We start from the raw sequence: 24,534 nt of genomic DNA, 5'->3' as shown, positions 1-24,534 counted from the left end.
AAATAAATCACTTGGTGGTGTGTGTCAATTCTGTTATGACATGGTGTGACTCAGTAGCGCGAGCATTTTTATGCATCTTTTTACCTTCAAATGCATCTGAATCATACAGCAAATCAATTTGATAGCACAAGTAGTTTTTGCTGATGAAAACAATATGCAGCATGCCTATAATCTGTGAGCCAGTTCAGGTGTTTCTGCATGTTTTATGTTACATAACACTCATAGCGACTATAACACTTTAACATAGTGTTTTTCTTGAAAATACACCTGTACTGGATCACAGAACATAGGCATCCTGCATATCATTTTAATCTGCAGAAGCAGATTGTTCTAATAAGATGCATTTTAGGGTAAAAGGATGCATGAAAATATGCACAATGCTACCAAGTCACACAGCACTCCTATGACCTTAGACTCAAAACATTTCTCTCAAAATCCTATCACTTGACATTTCTGCTATACAGTAGACATTGTATTGTACACATAACAGGGGGCAAGTTTCACATAATGAAAGATCATGTTAGGTTCAATACTTTTAAAATACACTAATTTGTACTTCCCTTCTCCATTCCTCTCTTTGTATGGCCACCCAAGTTCCTAAACCACCTCCCCCCACCATCACACAATTACTATTCATCTGCATTGAGCTCATTATATGGCTCTCCAACACCCCACCTTCTTTTGCTTCTATTCAATGCTGCTGCATGCTGAGCCTGCTATTGACACTGTACACATTGTCTGCTTTAATTGCATACTTCACATCACATACACAACAGGTGAAGCTCTCCACACGGACAGACTGTGTAGGCTAGTGGGTATGGTCTGTACTTTGTACTTTGAGGGTTTGGGTTCGAATCATGGAAGGGGAGTTTTTTTTCCTTTTCTTTTTATTCTTTATTATTAGATTAAAAATAAATCACTTGGTGGTGTGTGTCAATTCTGTTATGACATGGTGTGACTCAGTAGCGCGAGCATTTTTATGCATCTTTTTACCTTCAAATGCATCTGAATCATACAGCAAATCAATTTGATAGCACAAGTAGTTTTTGCTGATGAAAACAATATGCAGCATGCCTATAATCTGTGAGCCAGTTCAGGTGTTTCTGCATGTTTTATGTTACATAACACTCATAGCGACTATAACACTTTAACATAGTGATTTAAAATACACCTGTACTGGATCACAGAACATAGGCATCCTGCATATCATTTTAATCTGCAGAAGCAGATTGTTCTAATAAGATGCATTTTAGGGTAAAAGGATGCATGAAAATATGCACAATGCTACCAAGTCACACAGCACTCCTATGACCTTAGACTCAAAACATTTCTCTCAACATCCTATCACTTGACATTTCTGCTATACAGTAGACATTGTATTGTACACATAACAGGGGGCAAGTTTCACATAATGAGAGATCATGTTAGGTTCAATACTTTTAAAATACACTACTTTGTACTTCCCTTCTCCATTCCTCTCTTTGTATGGCCACCCAAGTTCCTAAACCACCTCCCCCCACCATCACACAATTACTATTCATCTGCATTGAGCTCATTATATGGCTCACCAACACCCCACCTTCTTTTGCTTATATTCAATGCTGCTGCATGCTGAGCCTGCTATTGACACTTTACACATTGTCTGCTTTCATTGCATACTTCACATCACATACACAACAGGTGAAGTTCTTCACACAGACAGACTGTGTAGGCTAGTGGGTATGGTCTGTGCTTTGTACTTTGAGGGTTTGGGTTCGAATCATGGAAGGGCAGTTTTTTTTCATTTTCTTTTTATTCTTTATTATTAGATTAAAAATAAATCACTTGGTGGTGTGTGTCAATTCTGTTATGGCATGGTGTGACTCGGTAGCGCGAGCATTTTTATGCTTCTTTTTACCATCAAATGCATCTGAATCATACAGCAAATTAATTTGATAGCACAAGCAGCTTTTGCTGATGAAAACAATATGCAGCATGCCTATAATCTGTGAGCCAGTTCAAGTGTTTCAGCATGTTTTATGTTACATAACACTAATAGCGACTATAACACTTTAACGTAGTGATTTTCTTGAAAGTACACCTGTACTGGATCACAGAACATAGGCATGCTGCATATCATTTTAATCTGCAGAAGCAGATTGTTCTAATAAGATGCATTTTAGGGTAAAAAGATGCTTTAAAATATGCACAATGCTACTAAGTCACACAGCACTCCTATGACCTTAGACTCAAAACATTTCTCTCAACATCCTATCACTTGACATTTCTGCTATACAGTAGACATTGTATTGTACACATAACAGGGGGCAAGTTTCACATAATGAGAGATCATGTTAGGTTCAATACTTTTAAAATACACTACTTTGTACTTCCCTTCTCCATTCCTCTCTTTGTATGGCCACCCAAGTTCCTAAACCACCTCCCCCCACCATCACACAATTACTATTCATCTGCATTGAGCTCATTATATGGCTCACCAACACCCCACCTTCTTTTGCTTCTATTCAATGCTGCTTCATGCTGAGCCTGCTTTTGACACTTTACACATTGTCTGCTTTAATTGCATTCTTCACATCACATACACAACAGGAGAAGCTCTCCACACGGACAGACTGTGTAGGCTAGTGTGTATGGTCTGTGCTTTGTACTTTGAGGGTTTGGGTTCGAATCATGGAAGGGGAGTTTTTTTTCCTTTTCTTTTTATTCTTTATTATTAGATTAAAAATAAATCACTTGGTGGTGTGTGTCAATTCTGTTATGACATGGTGTGACTCAGTAGCGCGAGCATTTTTATGCATCTTTTTACCTTCAAATGCATCTGAATCATACAGCAAATCAATTTGATAGCACAAGTAGTTTTTGCTGATGAAAACAATATGCAGCATGCCTATAATCTGTGAGCCAGTTCAGGTGTTTCTGCATGTTTTATGTTACATAACACTCATAGCGACTATAACACTTTAACATAGTGATTTTCTTGAAAATACACCTGTACTGGATCACAGAACATAGGCATCCTGCATATCATTTTAATCTGCAGAAGCAGATTGTTCTAATAAGATGCATTTTAGGGTAAAAGGATGCATGAAAATATGCACAATGCTACCAAGTCACACAGCACTCCTATGACCTTAGACTCAAAACATTTCTCTCAAAATCCTATCACTTGACATTTCTGCTATACAGTAGACATTGTATTGTACACATAACAGGGGGCAAGTTTCACATAATGAAAGATCATGTTAGGTTCAATACTTTTAAAATACACTAATTTGTACTTCCCTTCTCCATTCCTCTCTTTGTATGGCCACCCAAGTTCCTAAACCACCTCCCCCCACCATCACACAATTACTATTCATCTGCATTGAGCTCATTATATGGCTCTCCAACACCCCACCTTCTTTTGCTTCTATTCAATGCTGCTGCATGCTGAGCCTGCTATTGACACTGTACACATTGTCTGCTTTAATTGCATACTTCACATCACATACACAACAGGTGAAGCTCTCCACACGGACAGACTGTGTAGGCTAGTGGGTATGGTCTGTACTTTGTACTTTGAGGGTTTGGGTTCGAATCATGGAAGGGGAGTTTTTTTTCCTTTTCTTTTTATTCTTTATTATTAGATTAAAAATAAATCACTTGGTGGTGTGTGTCAATTCTGTTATGACATGGTGTGACTCAGTAGCGCGAGCATTTTTATGCATCTTTTTACCTTCAAATGCATCTGAATCATACAGCAAATCAATTTGATAGCACAAGTAGTTTTTGCTGATGAAAACAATATGCAGCATGCCTATAATCTGTGAGCCAGTTCAGGTGTTTCTGCATGTTTTATGTTACATAACACTCATAGCGACTATAACACTTTAACATAGTGATTTAAAATACACCTGTACTGGATCACAGAACATAGGCATCCTGCATATCATTTTAATCTGCAGAAGCAGATTGTTCTAATAAGATGCATTTTAGGGTAAAAGGATGCATGAAAATATGCACAATGCTACCAAGTCACACAGCACTCCTATGACCTTAGACTCAAAACATTTCTCTCAACATCCTATCACTTGACATTTCTGCTATACAGTAGACATTGTATTGTACACATAACAGGGGGCAAGTTTCACATAATGAGAGATCATGTTAGGTTCAATACTTTTAAAATACACTACTTTGTACTTCCCTTCTCCATTCCTCTCTTTGTATGGCCACCCAAGTTCCTAAACCACCTCCCCCCACCATCACACAATTACTATTCATCTGCATTGAGCTCATTATATGGCTCACCAACACCCCACCTTCTTTTGCTTATATTCAATGCTGCTGCATGCTGAGCCTGCTATTGACACTTTACACATTGTCTGCTTTCATTGCATACTTCACATCACATACACAACAGGTGAAGTTCTTCACACAGACAGACTGTGTAGGCTAGTGGGTATGGTCTGTGCTTTGTACTTTGAGGGTTTGGGTTCGAATCATGGAAGGGCAGTTTTTTTTCATTTTCTTTTTATTCTTTATTATTAGATTAAAAATAAATCACTTGGTGGTGTGTGTCAATTCTGTTATGGCATGGTGTGACTCGGTAGCGCGAGCATTTTTATGCTTCTTTTTACCATCAAATGCATCTGAATCATACAGCAAATTAATTTGATAGCACAAGCAGCTTTTGCTGATGAAAACAATATGCAGCATGCCTATAATCTGTGAGCCAGTTCAAGTGTTTCAGCATGTTTTATGTTACATAACACTAATAGCGACTATAACACTTTAACGTAGTGATTTTCTTGAAAGTACACCTGTACTGGATCACAGAACATAGGCATGCTGCATATCATTTTAATCTGCAGAAGCAGATTGTTCTAATAAGATGCATTTTAGGGTAAAAAGATGCTTTAAAATATGCACAATGCTACTAAGTCACACAGCACTCCTATGACCTTAGACTCAAAACATTTCTCTCAACATCCTATCACTTGACATTTCTGCTATACAGTAGACATTGTATTGTACACATAACAGGGGGCAAGTTTCACATAATGAGAGATCATGTTAGGTTCAATACTTTTAAAATACACTACTTTGTACTTCCCTTCTCCATTCCTCTCTTTGTATGGCCACCCAAGTTCCTAAACCACCTCCCCCCACCCTCACACAATTACTATTCATCTGCATTGAGCTCATTATATGGCTCACCAACACCCCACCTTCTTTTGCTTATATTCAATGCTGCTGCATGCTGAGCCTGCTATTGACACTTTACACATTGTCTGCTTTCATTGCATACTTCACATCACATACACAACAGGTGAAGCTCTCCACACGGACAGACTGTGTAGGCTAGTGGGTATGGTCTGTGCTTTGTACTTTGAGGGTTTGGGTTCGTATCGTGGAAGGGGAGTTTTTTTTCCTTTTCTTTTTATTCTTTATTATTAGATTAAAAATAAATCACTTGGTGGTGTGTGTCAATTCTGTTATGACATGGTGTGACTCAGTAGCGCGAGCATTTTTATGCATCTTTTTACCTTCAAATGCATCTGAATCATACAGCAAATCAATTTGATAGCACAAGCAGTTTTTGCTGATGAAAACAATATGCAGCATGCCTATAATCTGTGAGCCAGTTCAGGTGTTTCTGCATGTTTTATGTTACATAACACTCATAGCGACTATAACACTTTAACATAGTGATTTTCTTGAAAATACACCTGTACTGGATCACAGAACATAGGCAACCTGCATATCATTTTAATCTGCAGAAGCAGATTGTTCTAATAAGATGCATTTTAGGGTAAAAGGATGCATGAAAATATGCACAATGCTACCAAGTCACACAGCACTCCTATGACCTTAGACTCAAAACATTTCTCTCAAAATCCTATCACTTGACATTTCTGCTATACAGTAGACATTGTATTGTACACATAACAGGGGGCAAGTTTCACATAATGAGAGATAATGTTAGGTTCAATACTTTTAAAATACACTACTTTGTACTTCCCTTCTCCATTCCTCTCTTTGTATGGCCACCCAAGTTCCTAAACCACCTCCCCCCACCATCACACAATTACTATTCATCTGCATTGAGCTCATTATATGGCTCTCCAACACCCCACCTTCTTTTGCTTCTATTCAATGCTGCTGCATGCTGAGCCTGCTATTGACACTGTACACATTGTCTGCTTTAATTGCATACTTCACATCACATACACAACAGGTGAAGCTCTCCACATGGACAGACTGTGTAGGCTAGTGGGTATGGTCTGTACTTTGTACCTTGAGGGTTGGGGTTCGAATCATGGAAGGTGAGTTTTTTTCCTTTTCTTTTTAATCTTTATTATTAGATTAAAAATAAATCACTTGGTGGTGTGTGTCAATTCTGTTATGGCATGGTGTGACTCAGTTGCGCGAGCATTTTTATGCATCTTTTTACCTTCAAATGCATCTGAATCATACAGCAAATCAATTTGATAGCACAAGCAGCATTTGCTGATGAAAACAATATGCAGCATGCCTATAATCTGTGAGCCAGTTCAGGTGTTTCTGCATGTTTTATGTTACATAATACTAATAGTGACTATAACACTTTATCATAGTGATTTTCTAGAAAATACACCTGTACTGGATCACAGAACAAAGGCATCCTGCATATCATTTTAATCTGCAGTAGCATTGTTCTAATAAGATGCATATTAAGGAAAATAGATGCATTAAAATATGCACGATGCTACCAAGTCACACAGCACTCCTATGACCTTAGACTCAAAACATTTCTCTCAACATCCTATCACTTGACATTTCTGCTATACAGTAAACATTGTATTGTACACAGAACAGGGGGCAAGTTTCACATAATGAGAGATCATGTTAGGTGCAATACTTTTAAAATACACTACTTTGTACTTCCCTTCTCCATTCCTCTCTTTGTATGGCCACCCAAGTTCCTAAACCACCTCCCCCCACCATCACACAATTACTATTCATCTGCATTGAGCTCATTATATGGCTCACCAACACCCCACCTTCTTTTGCTTCTATTCAATGCTGCCGCATGCTGAGCCTGCTATTGACACTGTACACATTGTCTGCTTTAATTGCATACTTCACATCACATACACAACAGGTGAAGCTCTCCACACGGACAGACTGTGTAAGGTAGTGGGTATGGTCTGTACTTTGTACCTTGAGGGTTGGGGTTCGAATCATGGAAGGGGAGTTTTTTTTCCTTTTCTTTTTATTCTTTATTATTAGATTAAAAAAAAATCACTTGGTGGTGTGTGTCAATTCTGTTATGGCATGGTGTGACTCGGTAGCGCGAGCATTTTTATTCATCTTTTTACCGTCAAATGCATCTGAATCATACAGCAAATCAATTTGATAGCACAAGCAGCTTTTGCTGATGAAAACAATATGCAGCATGCCTATAATCTGTGAGCCAGTTCAAGTGTTTCAGAATGTTTTATGTTACATTACACTAATAGCGACTATAACACTTTAACGTAGTGATTTTCTTGAAATTACACCTGTACTGGATCACAGAACATAGGCATCCTGCATATCATTTTAATCTGCAGAAGCAGATTGTTCTAATAAGATGCATTTTAGTGTAAAAGGATGCATGAAAATATGCACAATGCTACCAAGTCACACAGCACTCCTATGACCTTAGACTCAAAACATTTCTCTCAAAATCCTATCACTTGACATTTCTGCTATACAGTAGACATTGTATTGTACACATAACAGGGGGCAAGTTTCACATAATGAGAGATCATGTTAGGTTCAATACTTTTAAAATACACTACTTTGTACTTCCCTTCTCCATTCCTCTCTTTGTATGGCCACCCAAGTTCCTAAACCACCTCCCCCCACCATCACACAATTACTATTCATCTGCATTGAGCTCATTATATGGCTCACCAACACCCCACCTTCTTTTGCTTCTATTCAATGCTGCTTCATGCTGAGCCTGCTATTGACACTTTACACATTGTCTGCTTTAATTGCATACTTCACATCACATACACAACAGGTGAAGCTCTCCACACGGACAGACTGTGTAGGCTAGTGGGTATGGTCTGTGCTTTGTACTTTGAGGGTTTGGGTTCGTATCATGGAAGGGGAGTTTTTTTCCTTTTCTTTTTATTCTTTATTATTAGATTAAAAATAAATCACTTGGTGGTGTGTGTCAATTCTGTTATGACATGGTGTGACTCAGTAGCGCGAGCATTTTTATGCATCTTTTTACCTTCAAATGCATCTGAATCATACAGCAAATCAATTTGATAGCACAAGTAGTTTTTGCTGATGAAAACAATATGCAGCATGCCTATAATCTGTGAGCCAGTTCAGGTGTTTCTGCATGTTTTATGTTACATAACACTCATAGCGACTATAACACTTTAACATAGTGATTTTCTTGAAAATACACCTGTACTGGATCACAGAACATAGGCATCCTGCATATCATTTTAATCTGCAGAAGCAGATTGTTCTAATAAGATGCATTTTAGTGTAAAAGGATGCATGAAAATCTGCACAATGCTACCAAGTCACACAGCACTCCTATGACCTTAGACTCAAAACATTTCTCTCAAAATCCTATCACTTGACATTTCTGCTATACAGTAGACATTGTATTGTACACTTAACAGGGGGCAAGTTTCACATAATGAGAGATAATGTTAGGTTCAATACTTTTAAAATACACTACTTTGTACTTCCCTTCTCCATTCCTCTCTTTGTATGGCCACCCAAGTTCCTAAACCACCTCCCCCCACCATCACACAATTACTATTCATCTGCATTGAGCTCATTATATGGCTCTCCAACACCCCACCTTCTTTTGCTTCTATTCAATGCTGCTGCATGCTGAGCCTGCTATTGACACTGTACACATTGTCTGCTTTAATTGCATACTTCACATCACATACACAACAGGTGAAGCTCTCCACATGGACAGACTGTGTAGGCTAGTGGGTATGGTCTGTACTTTGTACCTTGAGGGTTGGGGTTCGAATCATGGAAGGTGAGTTTTTTTTCCTTTTCTTTTTAATCTTTATTATTAGATTAAAAATAAATCACTTGGTGGTGTGTGTCAATTCTGTTATGGCATGGTGTGACTCAGTTGCGGGAGCATTTTTATGCATCTTTTTACCGTCAAATGCATCTGAATCATACAGCAAATCAATTTGATAGCACAAGCAGCTTTTGCTGATGAAAACAATATGCAGCATGCCTATAATCTGTGAGCCAGTTCAAGTGTTTCAGAATGTTTTATGTTACATAACACTAATAGCGACTATAACACTTTAACGTAGTGATTTTCTTGAAAGTACACCTGTACTGGATCACAGAACATAGGCATGCTGCATATCATTTTAATCTGCAGAAGCAGATTGTTCTAATAAGATGCATTTTAGGGTAAAAAGATGCTTTAAAATATGCACAATGCTACCAAGTCACACAGCACTCCTATGACCTTAGACTCAAAACATTTCTCTCAACATCCTATCACTTGACATTTCTGCTATACAGTAGACATTGTATTGTACACATAACAGGGGGCAAGTTTCACATAATGAGAGATCATGTTAGGTTCAATACTTTTAATATACACTACTTTGTACTTCCCTTCTCCATTCCTCTCTTTGTATGGCCACCCAAGTTCCTAAACCACCTCCCCCCACCATCACACAATTACTATTCATCTGCATTGAGCTCATTATATGGCTCACCAACACCCCACCTTCTTTTGCTTCTATTCAATGCTGCTTCATGCTGAGCCTGCTATTGACACTTTACACATTGTCTGCTTTAATTGCATACTTCACATCACATACACAACAGGTGAAACTCTCCACACGGACAGACTGTGTAGGCTAGTGGGTATGGTCTGTGCTTTGTACTTTGAGGGTTTGGGTTCGAATCATGGAAGGGGAGTTTTTTTTCCTTTTCTTTTTATTCTTTATTATTAGATTAAAAATAAATCACTTGGTGGTGTGTGTCAATTCTGTTATGACATGGTGTGACTCAGTAGCGCGAGCATTTTTATGCATCTTTTTACCTTCAAATGCATCTGAATCATACAGCAAATCAATTTGATAGCACAAGTAGTTTTTGCTGATGAAAACAATATGCAGCATGCCTATAATCTGTGAGCCAGTTCAGGTGTTTCTGCATGTTTTATGTTACATAACACTCATAGCGACTATAACACTTTAACATAGTGATTTTCTTGAAAATACACCTGTACTGGATCACAGAACATAGGCATCCTGCATATCATTTTAATCTGCAGAAGCAGATTGTTCTAATAAGATGCATTTTAGGGTAAAAGGATGCATGAAAATATGCACAATGCTACCAAGTCACACAGCACTCCTATGACCTTAGACTCAAAACATTTCTCTCAAAATCCTATCACTTGACATTTCTGCTATACAGTAGACATTGTATTGTACACATAACAGGGGGCAAGTTTCACATAATGAGAGATAATGTTAGGTTCAATACTTTTAAAATACACTACTTTGTACTTCCCTTCTCCATTCCTCTCTTTGTATGGCCACCCAAGTTCCTAAACCACCTCCCCCCACCATCACACAATTACTATTCATCTGCATTGAGCTCATTATATGGCTCTCCAACACCCCACCTTCTTTTGCTTCTATTCAATGCTGCTGCATGCTGAGCCTGCTATTGACACTGTACACATTGTCTGCTTTAATTGCATACTTCACATCACATACACAACAGGTGAAGCTCTCCACATGGACAGACTGTGTAGGCTAGTGGGTATGGTCTGTACTTTGTACCTTGAGGGTTGGGGTTCGAATCATGGAAGGTGAGTTTTTTTTCCTTTTCTTTTTAATCTTTATTATTAGATTAAAAATAAATCACTTGGTGGTGTGTGTCAATTCTGTTATGGCATGGTGTGACTCAGTTGCGGGAGCATTTTTATGCATCTTTTTACCATCAAATGCATCTGAATCATACAGCAAATCAATTTGATAGCACAAGCAGCTTTTGCTGATGAAAACAATATGCAGCATGCCTATAATCTGTGAGCCAGTTCAAGTGTTTCAGAATGTTTTATGTTACATAACACTAATAGCGACTATAACACTTTAACGTAGTGATTTTCTTGAAAGTACACCTGTACTGGATCACAGAACATAGGCATGCTGCATATCATTTTAATCTGCAGAAGCAGATTGTTCTAATAAGATGCATTTTAGGGTAAAAAGATGCTTTAAAATATGCACAATGCTACCAAGTCACACAGCACTCCTATGACCTTAGACTCAAAACATTTCTCTCAACATCCTATCACTTGACATTTCTGCTATACAGTAGACATTGTATTGTACACATAACAGGGGGCAAGTTTCACATAATGAGAGATCATGTTAGGTTCAATACTTTTAAAATACACTACTTTGTACTTCCCTTCTCCATTCCTCTCTTTGTATGGCCACCCAAGTTCCTAAACCACCTCCCCCCACCATCACACAATTACTATTCATCTGCATTGAGCTCATTATATGGCTCACCAACACCCCACCTTCTTTTGCTTCTATTCAATGCTGCTTCATGCTGAGCCTGCTATTGACACTTTACACATTGTCTGCTTTAATTGCATACTTCACATTACATACACAACAGGTGAAGCTCTCCACACGGACAGACTGTGTAGGCTAGTGGGTATGGTCTGTGCTTTGTACTTTGAGGGTTTGGGTTCGTATCATGGAAGGGGAGTTTTTTTCCTTTTCTTTTTATTCTTTATTATTAGATTAAAAATAAATCACTTGGTGGTGTGTGTCAATTCTGTTATGACATGGTGTGACTCAGTAGCGCGAGCATTTTTATGCATCTTTTTACCTTCAAATGCATCTGAATCATACAGCAAATCAATTTGATAGCACAAGTAGTTTTTGCTGATGAAAACAATATGCAGCATGCCTATAATCTGTGAGCCAGTTCAGGTGTTTCTGCATGTTTTATGTTACATAACACTCATAGCGACTATAACACTTTAACATAGTGATTTTCTTGAAAATACACCTGTACTGGATCACAGAACATAGGCATCCTGCATATCATTTTAATCTGCAGAAGCAGATTGTTCTAATAAGATGCATTTTAGTGTAAAAGGATGCATGAAAATATGCACAATGCTACCAAGTCACACAGCACTCCTATGACCTTAGACTCAAAACATTTCTCTCAAAATCCTATCACTTGACATTTCTGCTATACAGTAGACATTGTATTGTACACTTAACAGGGGGCAAGTTTCACATAATGAGAGATAATGTTAGGTTCAATACTTTTAAAATACACTACTTTGTACTTCCCTTCTCCATTCCTCTCTTTGTATGGCCACCCAAGTTCCTAAACCACCTCCCCCCACCATCACACAATTACTATTCATCTGCATTGAGCTCATTATATGGCTCTCCAACACCCCACCTTCTTTTGCTTCTATTCAATGCTGCTGCATGCTGAGCCTGCTATTGACACTGTACACATTGTCTGCTTTAATTGCATACTTCACATCACATACACAACAGGTGAAGCTCTCCACATGGACAGACTGTGTAGGCTAGTGGGTATGGTCTGTACTTTGTACCTTGAGGGTTGGGGTTCGAATCATGGAAGGTGAGTTTTTTTTCCTTTTCTTTTTAATCTTTTTTATTAGATTAAAAATATATCACTTGGTGGTGTGTGTCAATTCTGTTATGGCATGGTGTGACTCAGTTGCGGGAGCATTTTTATGCATCTTTTTACCGTCAAATGCATCTGAATCATACAGCAAATCAATTTGATAGCACAAGCAGCTTTTGCTGATGAAAACAATATGCAGCATGCCTATAATCTGTGAGCCAGTTCAAGTGTTTCAGAATGTTTTATGTTACATAACACTAATAGCGACTATAACACTTTAACGTAGTGATTTTCTTGAAAGTACACCTGTACTGGATCACAGAACATAGGCATGCTGCATATCATTTTAATCTGCAGAAGCAGATTGTTCTAATAAGATGCATTTTAGGGTAAAAAGATGCTTTAAAATATGCACAATGCTACCAAGTCACACAGCACTCCTATGACCTTAGACTCAAAACATTTCTCTCAACATCCTATCACTTGACATTTCTGCTATACAGTAGACATTGTATTGTACACATAACAGGGGGCAAGTTTCACATAATGAGAGATCATGTTAGGTTCAATACTTTTAAAATACACTACTTTGTACTTCCCTTCTCCATTCCTCTCTTTGTATGGCCACCCAAGTTCCTAAACCACCTCCCCCCACCATCACACAATTACTATTCATCTGCATTGAGCTCATTATATGGCTCTCCAACACCCCACCTTCTTTTGCTTCTATTCAATGCTGCTGCATGCTGAGCCTGCTATTGACACTGTACACATTGTCTGCTTTAATTGCATACTTCACATCACATACACAACAGGTGAAGCTCTCCACATGGACAGACTGTGTAGGTTAGTGGGTATGGTCTGTACTTTGAACCTTGAGGGTTGGGGTTCGAATCATGGAAGGTGAGTTTTTTTTCCTTTTCTTTTTAATCTTTATTATTAGATTAAAAATAAATCACTTGGTGGTGTGTGTCAATTCTGTTATGGCATGGTGTGAATCAGTTGCGGGAGCATTTTTATGCATCTTTTTACCGTCAAATGCATCTGAATCATACAGCAAATCAATTTGATAGCACAAGCAGCTTTTGCTGATGAAAACAATATGCAGCATGCCTATAATCTGTGAGCCAGTTCAAGTGTTTCAGAATGTTTTATGTTACATAACACTAATAGCGACTATAACACTTTAACGTAGTGATTTTCTTGAAAGTACACCTGTACTGGATCACAGAACATAGGCATGCTGCATATCATTTTAATCTGCAGAAGCAGATTGTTCTAATAAGATGCATTTTAGGGTAAAAAGATGCTTTAAAATATGCACAATGCTACCAAGTCACACAGCACTCCTATGACCTTAGACTCAAAACATTTCTCTCAACATCCTATCACTTGACATTTCTGCTATACAGTAGACATTGTATTGTACACATAACAGGGGGCAAGTTTCACATAATGAGAGATCATGTTAGGTTCAATTTTTTTGAAATACACTACTTTGTACTTCCCTTCTCCATTCCTCTCTTTGTATGGCCACCCAAGTTCCTAAACCACCTCCCCCCACCATCACACAATTACTATTCATCTGCATTGAGCTCATTATATGGCTCACCAACACCCCACCTTCTTTTGCTTCTATTCAATGCTGCTTCATGCTGAGCCTGCTATTGACACTTTACACATTGTCTGCTTTAATTGCATACTTCACATCACATACAAAACAGGTGAAACTCTCCACACGGACAGACTGTGTAGGCTAGTGGGTATGGTCTGTGCTTTGTACTTTGAGGGTTTGGGTTCGAATCATTGAAGGGGAGTTTTTTTTCCTTTTCTTTTTATTCTTTATTATTAGATTAAAAATAAATCACTTGGTGGTGTGTGTCAATTCTGTTATGACATGGTGTGACTCAGTAGCGCGAGCATTTTTATGCATCTTTTTACCTTCAAATGCATCTGAATCATACAGCAAATCAATTTGATAGCACAAGTAGTTTTTGCTGATGAAAACAATATGCAGCATGCCTATAATCTGTGAGCCAGTTCAGGTGTTTCTGCATGTTTTATGTTACATAACACTCATAGCGACTATAACACTTTAACATAGTGATTTTCTTGAAAATACACCTGTACTGGATCACAGAACATAGGCATCCTGCATATCATTTTAATCTGCAGAAGCAGATTGTTCTAATAAGATGCATTTTAGGGTAAAAGGATGCATGAAAATATGCACAATGCTACCAAGTCACACAGCACTCCTATGACCTTAGACTCAAAACATTTCTCTCAAAATCCTATCACTTGACATTTCTGCTATACAGTAGACATTGTATTGTACACATAACAGGGGGCAAGTTTCACATAATGAGAGATCATGTTAGGTTCAATACTTTTAAAATACACTAATTTGTACTTCCCTACTCCATTCCTCTCTTTGTATGGCCACCCAAGTTCCTAAACCACCTCCCCCCACCATCACACAATTACTATTCATCTGCATTGAGCTCATTATATGGCTCTCCAACACCCCACCTTCTTTTGCTTCTATTCAATGCTGCTGCATGCTGAGCCTGCTATTGACACTGTACACATTGTCTGCTTTAATTGCATACTTCACATCACATACACAACAGGTGAAGCTCTCCACACGGACAGACTGTGTAGGCTAGTGGGTATGGTCTGTACTTTGAACCTTGAGGGTTGGGGTTCGAATCATGGAAGGTGAGTTTTTTTTCCTTTTCTTTTTAATCTTTATTATTAGATTAAAAATAAATCACTTGGTGGTGTGTGTCAATTCTGTTATGGCATGGTGTGACTCAGTTGCGGGAGCATTTTTATGCATCTTTTTACCTTCAAATGCATCTGAATCATACAGCAAATCAATTTGATAGCACAAGCAGCTTTTGCTGATGAAAACAATATGCAGCATGCCTATAATCTGTGAGCCAGTTCAAGTGTTTCAGCATGTTTTATGTTACATAACACTAATAGCGACTATAACACTTTAACGTAGTGATTTTCTTGAAAACACACCTGTACTGGATCACAGAACATAGGCATGCTGCATATCATTTTAATCGGCAGAAGCAGATTGTTCTAATAAGATGCATTTTAGGGTAAAAAGATGCATTAAAATATGCACAATGCTACCAAGTCACACAGCACTCCTATGACCTTAAACTCAAAACATTTCTCTCAACATCCTATCACTTGACATTTCTGCTATACAGTAGACATTGTATTGTACACATAACAGGGGGCAAGTTTCACATAATGAGAGATCATGTTAGGTTCAATACTTTTAAAATACACTAATTTGTACTTCCCTACTCCATTCCTCTCTTTGTATGGCCACCCAAGTTCCTAAACCACCTCCCCCCACCATCACACAATTACTATTCATCTGCATTGAGCTCATTATATGGCTCTCCAACACCCCACCTTCTTTTGCTTCTATTCAATGCTGCTGCATGCTGAGCCTGCTATTGACACTGTACACATTGTCTGCTTTAATTGCATACTTCACATCACATACACAACAGGTGAAGCTCTCCACACGGACAGACTGTGTAGGCTAGTGGGTATGGTCTGTACTTTGAACCTTGAGGGTTGGGGTTCGAATCATGGAAGGTGAGTTTTTTTTCCTTTTCTTTTTAATCTTTATTATTAGATTAAAAATAAATCACTTGGTGGTGTGTGTCAATTCTGTTATGGCATGGTGTGACTCAGTTGCGGGAGCATTTTTATGCATCTTTTTACCTTCAAATGCATCTGAATCATACAGCAAATCAATTTGATAGCACAAGCAGCTTTTGCTGATGAAAACAATATGCAGCATGCCTATAATCTGTGAGCCAGTTCAAGTGTTTCAGCATGTTTTATGTTACATAACACTAATAGCGACTATAACACTTTAACGTAGTGATTTTCTTGAAAACACACCTGTACTGGATCACAGAACATAGGCATGCTGCATATCATTTTAATCGGCAGAAGCAGATTGTTCTAATAAGATGCATTTTAGGGTAAAAAGATGCATTAAAATATGCACAATGCTACCAAGTCACACAGCACTCCTATGACCTTAAACTCAAAACATTTCTCTCAACATCCTATCACTTGACATTTCTGCTATACAGTAGACATTGTATTGTACACATAACAGGGGGCAAGTTTCACATAATGAGAGATCATGTTAGGTTCAATACTTTTAAAATACACTAATTTGTACTTCCCTACTCCATTCCTCTCTTTGTATGGCCACCCAAGTTCCTAAACCACCTCCCCCCACCATCACACAATTACTATTCATCTGCATTGAGCTCATTATATGGCTCTCCAACACCCCACCTTCTTTTGCTTCTATTCAATGCTGCTGCATGCTGAGCCTGCTATTGACACTGTACACATTGTCTGCTTTAATTGCATACTTCACATCACATACACAACAGGTGAAGCTCTCCACACGGACAGACTGTGTAGGCTAGTGGGTATGGTCTGTACTTTGAACCTTGAGGGTTGGGGTTTGAATCATGGAAAGTGAGTTTTTTTTCCTTTTCTTTTTAATCTTTATTATTAGATTAAAAATAAATCACTTGGTGGTGTGTGTCAATTCTGTTATGGCATGGTGTGACTCAGTTGCGGGAGCATTTTTATGCATCTTTTTACCTTCAAATGCATCTGAATCATACAGCAAATCAATTTGATAGCACAAGCAGCTTTTGCTGATGAAAACAATATGCAGCATGCCTATAATCTGTGAGCCAGTTCAAGTGTTTCAGCATGTTTTATGTTACATAAAACTAATAGCGACTAAAACACTTTAACGTAGTGATTTTCTTGAAAGTACACCTGTACTGGATCACAGAACATAGGCATGCTGCATATCATTTTAATCTGCAGAAGCAGATTGTTCTAATAAGATGCATTTTAGGGTAAAAAGATGCTTTAAAATATGCACAATGCTACTAAGTCACACAGCACTCCTATGACCTTAGACTCAAAACATTTCTCTCAACATCCTATCACTTGACATTTCTGCTATACAGTAGACATTGTATTGTACACATAACAGGGGGCAAGTTTCACATAATGAGAGATCATGTTAGGTTCAATACTTTTAAAATACACTACTTTGTACTTCCCTTCTCCATTCCTCTCTTTGTATGGCCACCCAAGTTCCTAAACCACCTCCCCCCACCATCACACAATTACTATTCATCTGCATTGAGCTCATTATATGGCTCACCAACACCCCACCTTCTTTTGCTTATATTCAATGCTGCTGCATGCTGAGCCTGCTATTGACACTTTACACATTGTCTGCTTTAATTGCATACTTCACATCACATACACAACAGGTGAAGCTCTCCACACGGACAGACTGTGTAGGCTAGTGGGTATGGTCTGTGCTTTGTACTTTGAGGGTTTGGGTTCAAATCATGGAAGGGGAGTTTTTTTTCCTTTTCTTTTTATTCTTTATTATTAGATTAAAAATAAATCACTTGGTGGTGTGTGTCAATTCTGTTATGACATGGTGTGACTCAGTAGCGCGAGCATTTTTATGCATCTTTTTACCTTCAAATGCATCTGAATCATACAGCAAATCAATTTGATAGCACAAGCAGTTTTTGCTGATGAAAACAATATGCAGCATGCCTATAATCTGTGAGCCAGTTCAGGTGTTTCTGCATGTTTTATGTTACATAACACTCATAGCGACTATAACACTTTAACATAGTGATTTTCTTGAAAATACACCTGTACTGGATCACAGAACATAGGCATCCTGCATATCATTTTAATCTGCAGAAGCAGATTGTTCTAATAAGATGCATTTTAGGGTAAAAGGATGCATGAAAATATGCACAATGCTACCAAGTCACACAGCACTCCTATGACCTTAGACTCAAAACATTTCTCTCAAAATCCTATCACTTGACATTTCTGCTATACAGTAGACATTGTATTGTACACATAACAGGGGGCAAGTTTCACATAATGAGAGATAATGTTAGGTTCAATACTTTTAAAATACACTACTTTGTACTTCCCTTCTCCATTCCTCTCTTTGTATGGCCACCCAAGTTCCTAAACCACCTCCCCCCACCATCACACAATTACTATTCATCTGCATTGAGCTCATTATATGGCTCTCCAACACCCCACCTTCTTTTGCTTCTATTCAATGCTGCTGCATGCTGAGCCTGCTATTGACACTGTACACATTGTCTGCTTTAATTGCATACTTCACATCACATACACAACAGGTGAAGCTCTCCACACGGACAGACTGTGTAGGCTAGTGGGTATGGTCTGTACTTTGAACCTTGAGGGTTGGGGTTCGAATCATGGAAGGTAAGTTTTTTTTCCTTTTCTTTTTAATCTTTATTATTAGATTAAAAATAAATCACTTGGTGGTGTGTGTCAATTCTGTTATGGCATGGTGTGACTCAGTTGCGGGAGCATTTTTATGCATCTTTTTACCTTCAAATGCATCTGAATCATACAGCAAATCAATTTGATAGCACAAGCAGCTTTTGCTGATGAAAACAATATGCAGCATGCCTATAATCTGTGAGCCAGTTCAAGTGTTTCAGCATGTTTTATGTTACATAACACTAATAGCGACTATAACACTTTAACGTAGTGATTTTCTTGAAAACACACCTGTACTGGATCACAGAACATAGGCATGCTGCATATCATTTTAATCGGCAGAAGCAGATTGTTCTAATAAGATGCATTTTAGGGTAAAAAGATGCATTAAAATATGCACAATGCTACCAAGTCACACAGCACTCCTATGACCTTAGACTCAAAACATTTCTCTCAACATCCTATCACTTGACATTTCTGCTATACAGTAGACATTGTATTGTACACATAACAGGGGGCAAGTTTCACATAATGAGAGATCATGTTAGGTTCAATACTTTTAAAATACACTAATTTGTACTTCCCTACTCCATTCCTCTCTTTGTATGGCCACCCAAGTTCCTAAACCACCTCCCCCCACCATCACACAATTACTATTCATCTGCATTGAGCTCATTATATGGCTCTCCAACACCCCACCTTCTTTTGCTTCTATTCAATGCTGCTGCATGCTGAGCCTGCTATTGACACTGTACACATTGTCTGCTTTAATTGCATACTTCACATCACATACACAACAGGTGAAGCTCTCCACACGGACAGACTGTGTAGGCTAGTGGGTATGGTCTGTACTTTGAACCTTGAGGGTTGGGGTTTGAATCATGGAAGGTGAGTTTTTTTTCCTATTCTTTTTAATCTTTATTATTAGATTAAAAATAAATCACTTGGTGGTGTGTGTCAATTCTGTTATGGCATGGTGTGACTCAGTTGCGGGAGCATTTTTATGCATCTTTTTACCTTCAAATGCATCTGAATCATACAGCAAATCAATTTGATAGCACAAGCAGCTTTTGCTGATGAAAACAATATGCAGCATGCCTATAATCTGTGAGCCAGTTCAAGTGTTTCAGCATGTTTTATGTTACATAACACTAATAGCGACTATAACACTTTAACGTAGTGATTTTCTTGAAAACACACCTGTACTGGATCACAGAACATAGGCATGCTGCATATCATTTTAATCGGCAGAAGCAGATTGTTCTAATAAGATGCATTTTAGGGTAAAAAGATGCATTAAAATATGCACAATGCTACCAAGTCACACAGCACTCCTATGACCTTAGACTCAAAACATTTCTCTCAACATCCTATCACTTGACATTTCTGCTATACAGTAGACATTGTATTGTACACATAACAGGGGGCAAGTTTCACATAATTAGAGATCATGTTAGGTTCAATACTTTTAAAATACACTACTTTGTACTTCCCTTCTCCATTCCTCTCTTTGTATGGCCACCCAAGTTCCTAAACCACCTCCCCCCACCATCACACAATTACTATTCATCTGCATTGAGCTCATTATATGGCTCACCAACACCCCACCTTCTTTTGCTTATATTCAATGCTGCTGCATGCTGAGCCTGCTATTGACACTTTACACATTGTCTGCTTTAATTGCATACTTCACATCACATACACAACAGGAGAAGTTCTCCACACGGACAGACTGTGTAGGCTAGTGGGTATGGTCTGTGCTTTGTACTTTGAGGGTTTGGGTTCGAATCATGGAAGGGCAGTTTTTTTTCATTTTCTTTTTATTCTTTATTATTAGATTAAAAATAAATCACTTGGTGGTGTGTGTCAATTCTGTTATGGCATGGTGTGACTCGGTAGCGTGAGCATTTTTATGCATCTTTTTACCATCAAATGCATCTGAATCATACAGCAAATCAATTTGATAGCACAAGCAGCTTTTGCTGATGAAAACAATATGCAGCATGCCTATAATCTGTGAGCCAGTTCAAGTGTTTCAGCATGTTTTATGTTACATAACACTAATAGCGACTAAAACACTTTAACGTAGTGATTTTCTTGAAAGTACACCTGTACTGGATCACAGAACATAGGCATGCTGCATATCATTTTAATCTGCAGAAGCAGATTGTTCTAATAAGATGCATTTTAGGGTAAAAAGATGCTTTAAAATATGCACAATGCTACTAAGTCACACAGCACTCCTATGACCTTAGACTCAAAACATTTCTCTCAACATCCTATCACTTGACATTTCTGCTATACAGTAGACATTGTATTGTACACATAACAGGGGGCAAGTTTCACATAATGAGAGATCATGTTAGGTTCAATACTTTTAAAATACACTACTTTGTACTTCCCTTCTCCATTCCTCTCTTTGTATGGCCACCCAAGTTCCTAAACCACCTCCCCCCACCATCACACAATTACTATTCATCTGCATTGAGCTCATTATATGGCTCACCAACACCCCACCTTCTTTTGCTTATATTCAATGCTGCTGCATGCTGAGCCTGCTATTGACACTTTACACATTGTCTGCTTTAATTGCATACTTCACATCACATACACAACAGGTGAAGCTCTCCACACGGACAGACTGTGTAGGCTAGTGGGTATGGTCTGTGCTTTGTACTTTGAGGGTTTGGGTTCGAATCATGGAAGGGGAGTTTTTTTTCCTTTTCTTTTTATTCTTTATTATTAGATTAAAAATAAATCACTTGGTGGTGTGTGTCAATTCTGTTATGACATGGTGTGACTCAGTAGCGCGAGCATTTTTATGCATCTTTTTACCTTCAAATGCATCTGAATCATACAGCAAATCAATTTGATAGCACAAGCAGTTTTTGCTGATGAAAACAATATGCAGCATGCCTATAATCTGTGAGCCAGTTCAGGTGTTTCTGCATGTTTTATGTTACATAACACTCATAGCGACTATAACACTTTAACATAGTGATTTTCTTGAAAATACACCTGTACTGGAACACAGAACATAGGCATCCTGCATATCATTTTAATCTGCAGAAGCAGATTGTTCTAATAAGATGCATTTTAGGGTAAAAGGATGCATGAAAATATGCACAATGCTACCAAGTCACACAGCACTCCTATGACCTTAGACTCAAAACATTTCTCTCAAAATCCTATCACTTGACATTTCTGCTATACAGTAGACATTGTATTGTACACATAACAGGGGGCAAGTTTCACATAATGAGAGATAATGTTAGGTTCAATACTTTTAAAATACACTACTTTGTACTTCCCTTCTCCATTCCTCTCTTTGTATGGCCACCCAAGTTCCTAAACCACCTCCCCCCACCATCACACAATTACTATTCATCTGCATTGAGCTCATTATATGGCTCTCCAACACCCCACCTTCTTTTGCTTCTATTCAATGCTGCTGCATGCTGAGCCTGCTATTGACACTGTACACATTGTCTGCTTTAATTGCATACTTCACATCACATACACAACAGGTGAAGCTCTCCACATGGACAAACTGTGTAGGCTAGTGGGTATGGTCTGTACTTTGTATCTTGAGTGTTGGGGTTCGAATCATGGAAGGTGAGTTTTTTTTCCTTTTCTTTTTAATCTTTATTATTAGATTAAAAATAAATCACTTGGTGGTGTGTGTCAATTCTGTTATGGCATGGTGTGACTCAGTTGCGGGAGCTTTTTTATGCATCTTTTTACCTTCAAATGCATCTGAATCATACAGCAAATCAATTTGATAGCACAAGCAGTTTTTGCTGATGAAAACAATATGCAGCATGCCTATAATCTGTGAGCCAGTTCAAGTGTTTCAGCATGTTTTATGTTACATAACACTAATAGCGACTATAACACTTTAACGTAGTGATTTTCTTGAAAACACACCTGTACTGGATCACAGAACATAGGCATGCTGCATATCATTTTAATCGGCAGAAGCAGATTGTTCTAATAAGATGCATTTTAGGGTAAAAAGATGCATTAAAATATGCACAATGCTACCAAGTCACACAGCACTCCTATGACCTTAGACTCAAAACATTTCTCTCAACATCCTATCACTTGACATTTCTGCTATACAGTAGACATTGTATTGTACACATAACAGGGGGCAAGTTTCACATAATGAGAGATCATGTTAGGTTCAATACTTTTAAAATACACTAATTTGTACTTCCCTACTCCATTCCTCTCTTTGTATGGCCACCCAAGTTCCTAAACCACCTCCCCCCACCATCACACAATTACTATTCATCTGCATTGAGCTCATTATATGGCTCTCCAACACCCCACCTTCTTTTGCTTCTATTCAATGCTGCTGCATGCTGAGCCTGCTATTGACACTGTACACATTGTCTGCTTTAATTGCATACTTCACATCACATACACAACAGGTGAAGCTCTCCACACGGACAGACTGTGTAGGCTAGTGGGTATGGTCTGTACTTTGAACCTTGAGGGTTGGGGTTTGAATCATGGAAGGTGAGTTTTTTTTCCTATTCTTTTTAATCTTTATTATTAGATTAAAAATAAATCACTTGGTGGTGTGTGTCAATTCTGTTATGGCATGGTGTGACTCAGTTGCGGGAGCATTTTTATGCATCTTTTTACCTTCAAATGCATCTGAATCATACAGCAAATCAATTTGATAGCACAAGCAGCTTTTGCTGATGAAAACAATATGCAGCATGCCTATAATCTGTGAGCCAGTTCAAGTGTTTCAGCATGTTTTATGTTACATAACACTAATAGCGACTATAACACTTTAACGTAGTGATTTTCTTGAAAACACACCTGTACTGGATCACAGAACATAGGCATGCTGCATATCATTTTAATCGGCAGAAGCAGATTGTTCTAATAAGATGCATTTTAGGGTAAAAAGATGCATTAAAATATGCACAATGCTACCAAGTCACACAGCACTCCTATGACCTTAGACTCAAAACATTTCTCTCAACATCCTATCACTTGACATTTCTGCTATACAGTAGACATTGTATTGTACACATAACAGGGGGCAAGTTTCACATAATTAGAGATCATGTTAGGTTCAATACTTTTAAAATACACTACTTTGTACTTCCCTTCTCCATTCCTCTCTTTGTATGGCCACCCAAGTTCCTAAACCACCTCCCCCCACCATCACACAATTACTATTCATCTGCATTGAGCTCATTATATGGCTCACCAACACCCCACCTTCTTTTGCTTATATTCAATGCTGCTGCATGCTGAGCCTGCTATTGACACTTTACACATTGTCTGCTTTAATTGCATACTTCACATCACATACACAACAGGAGAAGTTCTCCACACGGACAGACTGTGTAGGCTAGTGGGTATGGTCTGTGCTTTGTACTTTGAGGGTTTGGGTTCGAATCATGGAAGGGCAGTTTTTTTTCATTTTCTTTTTATTCTTTATTATTAGATTAAAAATAA

The sequence above is a fragment of the Taudactylus pleione genome, unplaced genomic scaffold (genome assembly GCF_031769625.1).
Source record: "Taudactylus pleione unplaced genomic scaffold, aTauple2 ptg000560l, whole genome shotgun sequence".
In the NCBI taxonomy this organism is placed as follows: domain Eukaryota; kingdom Metazoa; phylum Chordata; class Amphibia; order Anura; family Myobatrachidae; genus Taudactylus; species Taudactylus pleione.
The sequence above is the reverse complement of the archived record's forward strand: the minus strand, read 5'-3'. Positions refer to the sequence as shown.